This window comes from Pongo abelii, chromosome 14 (assembly GCF_028885655.2).
Source record: "Pongo abelii isolate AG06213 chromosome 14, NHGRI_mPonAbe1-v2.0_pri, whole genome shotgun sequence".
Lineage (NCBI taxonomy): Eukaryota > Metazoa > Chordata > Mammalia > Primates > Hominidae > Pongo > Pongo abelii.
The window spans coordinates 65461588-65468732 of NC_071999.2; positions in this window are offsets into that span (position 1 = coordinate 65461588).

Genomic DNA, 7145 nt, shown 5'->3' on the forward strand with positions numbered 1-7145 from the left:
CCAGAAACTTGGTGATTTAAAACAACATACATTTGTTATCTTATAATTCTAGAGGTCAGAAGTCCAAAATCAGTCTCAGTGGGCTAAACATCGAGACAGGTGAGAGAGCTGCATTCCTTCTGAAGGCTTAAAGGGAGGATCTGTTCTTTGACTTTTCTGGCTTCTAGAGGCTGCCTCTATTCTTGGCTCCTTAGTCCTTCCTCCATCTCTAAAGCCAGCAGCATAGCACCTTTGAATCTTTCTATCTCTGCTTCCATCATCACACCTCCCTTTCTGCTTCTGACTCTCCTACTTCCCTCTTATAAGGGCTCTTGTGATTACATTTGGCCCACCAGGATAATCGGTATAATCTCTCTATATCAAGATCTTTAATTTAATCACATCTGCAAAGTCTCTTTTATCATGTAAGATAGTACATTCACAGGTTCTGTGAATGAGATTTTGAACATCTTTGGGGGTCATTATTCTGCATACTACCACATGGTACCCCTAACAGTAGAATAGCAATGACTGTGTTAAATGTGTCAGCAGATGGTCCCAAGGACATCTTCAATTTAGTGTTGGATGAGAGGGCACAGACGGACTGGTTGGGCAGACTTGAAAAGGCCTTGTATTTGGAATAAGGAGGATGAAGAATGAAGAATCTGACAGGCAGATGTCAAGGAATGATTCCAGCCTCTTCGCAGATGTAGCAAGTGTAGAGGCCATTGTCCAAAGGACTTTAGCCTCTTTGCTGTCCAGATGATTTTTAGCTCTTGTCTGATTACTGAAAAATCATCCTAGGTGAAGGGACAGAGAAGTGAGACAGAAAAAAATCCTGAAGTGTTGAGATTAGGTCAAACCAGAGTAACCAAGAAAACAAAAGAGTGACTGAGTTGACCATGAATTGGCCAGATTGACTTTTCTACAGTTGTGGATCTTAAGAATAAATTAAGTAGCATTTTAGAAAGGTACATTTTTGTGCATCTTAGTAACTACTTTGAAATGCATAAACAAAATATCTATGTGTTGATATGGAAAGGTGTCTACAATATATTATTATATGAAAGAACCACATTATAAAACATGTCATTATTATATTCAAATTGTTATATTGTATTTACATGTGTTTATGCATGGAAAAGTGCCTTATTTATTTATTTGTTTATAGGTAAGCTCTCACTATGTTGTTCAGGCTGGCCTTGAATTCCTGAGCTCAAGTGATCCTACTGCCTCAGTGTCTCAAGTAGCTGGAACTACAGGTGCAGGCCACCATGCCCAGCTAGAAAAATGTCTTAAAGTTTATATTCCTATTCAGACATGGCTCTCTCTGGGTGATTGAATAAGAGATTTCTCTGTGTACTTTTTTTTTTTGTATTGATTCAATTTTAGATCTGTGCTATTGTCCTTACACTAAGCGTGTACTATTTGAATAATCAGTAAAAACAGCAGAGTTATTTCCATCTTACAAAAAGCTATGGTAAAAGGTACCATCATTTATTTTAGATAGTGAAATAGTATGTCAATAACACTGAACAACAATTGTTGACAGCAAAATGAGATCAAGTGTCAGTTTTCCAACTTACTAGTCATGTAACCTTGGGCAAGCTACCTACAATTTCTGGGCCCCATCTGAAAACTGGGGATAATAATGCACAGTGATACCAAATGGAATGCAGTGGGCTTGACATTTAATGTGCTATTTAATTCTCAAAACAACTCTTGATGTGACTATTACCATCCCATCATGTAAAATCAAATATAGAGACTATATACTACAGCTCTTTGAAAAACCATAATAGAAACCTAAGATACTCCTGCAACACAATCAAGAAATGCTTACAGTGCTCTGCATAGATATAGATGCCACATATAAGCTCTTTAAACAATATTTTGATAACTTAATTTTCAGTATGAATATTAGGCTCCTCTAAAACTTTCAGCAATTGGAAGAATGATCCATGAGTTCTCTGCCTAGAGATAGCCTCTTTAAAACCAAACGATATTTCAGTGGTTCACTTTCCTACCTGCTGGCAGCCTGGGCTCTTGATGAAAGCTTTGTTGTTGAGAAAGTGTTGTTGAGAGTTGAGTGAAAGTATCCATTATCAATTGTGCTTACCAAATTCAAGGTATTTGTTGTAGCAGCTATGTGTGTATTTGTATACACATGAATATACATATATGATAATATACATATTATCATTTTAAATGGTTAACTATTATTAATTACCTAGTACTCTGATTAAGATGAGATACACTAAGGATACAAATTAAGAAACTAGGATCGGCCAGGCATGGGGGCTCACGCCTGTAATCCCAGCACTTTGGGAGGCCGAGGCGGGCAGACCACCTGAGGTAGGGAGTTCAAGACCAGCTTTACCAACACGGAGAAACCCTGTCTCTACCAAAAATACAAAAAAAATTAGCTGGGTGTGGTGGCGCATGCCTGTAATCCCAGCTACTCAGGAGGCTGAGGCAGGAGAATTGCTTGAACCCAGGAGGCAGAGGTTGTGGTGAGCTGGGATCACGCCATTGCATTCCAGCCTAGGCAAAAAGAGCGAAACTCCACCTCAAAAAGAAGAAAAAAGAAATAAAGAAAGAGGCTAGGATCAGGAATATGGGCCAAGTATAAGGCTATATAAAGTAAAAGTGTGTAGAAATATTCCATATAACCTGAATAGGAAAAACTAGTATAAATTCATCCTTTCTTCCTAAAAACCTTTAAGGCTAGAAATATTTTAGAATTCAGAATTCTTGGCTTTCAGAAAGGTACTTGAATGCATATACCTTCTGTAATGTACTGATATATATTATATAACATCACCAACAGGTCTGTGCCCTGTAATCACCACATTGTTATTTCTGCAGAGAAAGGAATGAATATTCATACTAAGTCGGATAAATAAAGTCTTTAAACAGCCTTATATCAGCTCAGGTTTTGCTGCCAAATGAGTTTGTACCAAACTCAGGGAAAACTTTTCAGTTAATTAAACTCCGTAATGAGAAATGAGGTGCTTCCGTTTTCTTCAAGTTGTTTTCAGGTTTTCATTTTCCTGCTCTTGATGATATGCTGAGAAGGGCTTATGGTTGTAGAAAGAGATAATGTGAACACACAGCATTGACTCTTATCAACAGCTTTACTGCTTAGTGGTGATGAGAAAGTTGTCTATAGGGAGGGAATTTCTTCCTTCACTGCATCAGTGTTCACTTCCTAGATGAATAAAACTTACCCATATCATTGGATGCAAAGAGTTGATCAACACTTTCCTGTGTTAAGCTTTTAGAAGCCTTTAGTTTGTATGAAAACCTAACTCTTGGCTTCTGCTCTCTGGGCTTCTGCTAATAGTAATGCTTATCTATTTCAAGTTCCAATGACCTAGTTGCAATTATTTCTAGTGTCGATACACTTAGTCAGGACTGTAGATATTTTCATAATTTGAGTTATTACATGAGTAAGGTGAGTAAAGTGTACATTTTTCCTGGACATTGGATAAAATATTTCCATTAGCAATAGGTCAAACATAAATAGTGATAAGGTTGGAGAAAAGTTTTCAAGGGGTAGCTTAAAAATCTTGCTTCAAAAGGAAGCAGAAGACTGGACATGGTGGCTCACACTTGTAATCCCAGCACTTTGGAAGGCCAAAGCAGGTGACTCTCTTGAGCCCAGAAGTTTGAGACCAGCCTGGGCAACATGGCAAAATCCTGTCTCTATAAAATATACAAAAATTAGCTGGGCATGGTGGCATCCATCTGTAGTCCCAGCTACTTGGGAGGCTAAGGTGGGAGAACACTTGGGATCAGGAGGTTGAGGCTTCAATGAGCTGAGATTGCACCACTGTACTTCAGCCTGGGCATAAGAGTGAGACCCCATCTCAAACAACCACAACAACAACAACAAAAAGGAAGCAGATATCTAAGTATTTATGTCAAGACTTAGGATATAATAAGGGATGGAATATCCATGGAAGATATAACAATGAGAAAGGATACAGAAACAGTTTTAAACTTCTTCCCACTCCTCAATCTTCCAGCGATTCTGTCAACATGGATCCAGCTGTGATGGAAGAGAATAGGCATGTTATATTCATCTAACTACGAGTAAGTAGCCTTACAACTGGAGCTTCATGAGAGCAAAAGTTTGGCAGACCCCTGACTGGGAAGTGAGGAGCGCCTCTGCCCAGCCGCCGCCCCGTCTGGGATGTGAGAAGCGCCTCTGCCTGGCCGCCACCCTCTCTGGGATGTGAGGAGAGCCTCAGCCCGGCCCCCTACCGTCTGGGAAGTGATGACGGCCTCTGCTCAGCCCCCTCCACTGTCTGGGATGTGAGGAGCGCCTCTGCCCGGCCCCTGCAACTTCTGGGATGCGAGGAGCGAGACGTCTCTGCTGGCTGCGGCCGTCTGGGAAGTGAGGAGCGCCTCTGCTCGGCCGCTGTGCAACCTTCCAAGTGTGAAGTGACAGCCTTGTGTGTGATCTTTCTGCCTTCCCCAAGTTTGCGTTTTCGACATTAAGGTTTACTTAAAAAAAAAAAAAAATTTGACAGACCCTTTCAGCAACCTCAAAAGGGAAGAATTATCCCACTAAGAATGGGAAAACTGAGACCCAGAGAGGTTAGGTGACTTGTACTAGGATTAGGTAGATACAAATGATAGCGCCTGCAGGCCTGTCTAGTTCAAACAGTGAAATGAAAATGATAACTTGGGGGGAAAGAGAATTGTATTCAATATACTGTCTAGCAAGCTTCTGGTGATAGCTATACTTTGTTAAGTTACACATATGGAAACATATTTTGTGGGGACGATTTTTAAAGTGTAGGATCAGTGTCAATTTATAATCAGGAGGAACGGATTAAAATAGAAGAAGGGAAAACCTAAGAATGACTAAAACAAAGTAAACTTTTCTCTCTGCTCTCCAGATAGTCTGCACGGACATTATCTCTATAGTTCTGGAATGGGAAGAAGTTGTACAACTGTGTGCAGTACCCATCCAATGTGACAACATAGTAGGAGATAAAAATCTCCTAACCCAAATGGCAGTTTTTGTTTCTGGTGACAGTGCAAAGAGCCAACAAAATTCTTGTTTACCACACAGTTTAAATTACTTTCTTGAGACAGACTTTAAGAATAATTTGATTCCTAATCTCTGCTAGCAAAAATACACCATTGTGCATCTGTGTGTTTCATTTACTTTTCTTGCATTTCAAATCACATACCCACATTCACCCTCACACACACGATAACCCACACAAAATATATTTGGAATAGGACTTTTCCAGATCTAATCACAAATGATACATTTTTAATGGGGGAGGTACAGGCACTGTGATAGGCCTGTGTGATAGGCCTGTGGGCTTATACCAACCGGTCTTCTTAAACAGATGCTTGACTCTAGAGTGGGGTCATCAAGCGTTTTTTATACAATTGGCTCTTTATTAGCATAGTGGACAAAATCAGTTTTTGAATATACATCTTTGTTAAATTTTTGATTCCTGTTGTGTTATATTCCTGAAATGAAAAAGAGGAAGTTGAATTAGATGTTGAACTAAGTGTTCAGGCATGATACACAGTAAGTCAAACTCACTGACTGGAATCCACAGCAAGAAGTCACAGGAAGAATAAAACCTGATGGATTTGAGTATGCCTGACATATATACCTAGTTTGATGTAGTAACAATGATAAAATATTCAATAAAATAAATTTTAAAAATTGGTCTGGGCATCAAGAGACACAAACGTATTTTAATTAGATTTGTGATCTCCTGTTTTTCCCTCTCCAAATATGGAATAATTTTGTATGCCAACAGGATAAAAGCTGTGAGAAAAACAATTTTTTTTTTTTTTTGAGACAGTGTCTCGCTTTGTTGCCCAGGCTGGAGTGCAGTGGCGTGATCTCAGCTCACTGCAACCTCTACCCCCTCTTCCACACCAGGTTCAAACAATTCTCCCATCTCAGCCTCCCAAGTAGCTGGGATTACAGGTGTGTGCCACAACACCCTGCTAACTATTTTGTATTTTCAGTAGAGACGAGGTTTCACCATGTTGACCAGGCTGGTCTTGAACTCCTGACGTCTAGTGATCCACCCACCTCAGCCTCCCAAAGTGCTGGGATTACAAGTGTGAGCCACCGCGCCTGGCCGAGAAAATTATAAACAGAAGTGTCTTTAAAACATGACTTGTCCTCTGTATGCCTATAGTACATTAATACTTCTGGACAGTAAAAAATTACCAGATTAGAACATAATGGTCTGAGGGTTACTATTCTAAAGAGCTCATTAAAATTGATAAGAAAAACACTGAGACCCCAATATGAAAATGAGCAAAGGACATGAATAAACAATACACATCAGTGAAGATAATTAGCAAGCAAACATATGGGAAAATGCTTAACCTTGCTAGTTATCAAAGAAAAACAAGCTAAAATAATTGTGTTAATATCCTACACCACTTTAATGTGTAAGAGAAATGATATTCTGGTGAATTCCACCAAATGTTTAAGAATAATTAACATTAATCCTTCACAAACTCCTCCAAAAAAAAAAAGAAGAGGGGGAAATACTTCCCAACTCATTTTATGAGGCCAGTATTATCGTAATACCAAAATCATACAAAAACATCATAAGAAAAGAAAACTACAGATCAATATTTCTTCTGAATACAGATGCAAAAATCCTCAACAAAATACTAGCAAACCAAATCTAGTAACATATAAAAAAGATTACAGGCTGGGTGTGGTGGCTCATGCCTGTAATCTTAGCACTTTGGGAGGCTAAGGCAGGAGGATTGCTTAAGCCTAGGAGTTGAAGACCAGCCCGGGCAGCATAGCAAGACCTTGTCTCTACTAAAAATAAAAAAATTAGCCAGATGCAGTGGCATGTGCCTATAGTCCTAGCTACTTGGGAGGCTGAAACAGGAGGATCACTTGAGCCCAGGAGTAGAGGCTGTAGTGAGCTATGATTGTGTCACAACACTCTAGACTGGGTGACAGAAAGAGACCTTGTCTCTAAAAACAACAACAACAACCAAAACAAAACAGAAAACAGCAACAGGTTATACATCATGACCAAACAGGCTTTAGCCCAGGTAACCAATGTAATAGACCACATTAACAGAATGAAGGGGGTCGGGCGTGGTAGCTCATGCCTGTAGCTCATGTTGGGCGTGGTAGCTCATCC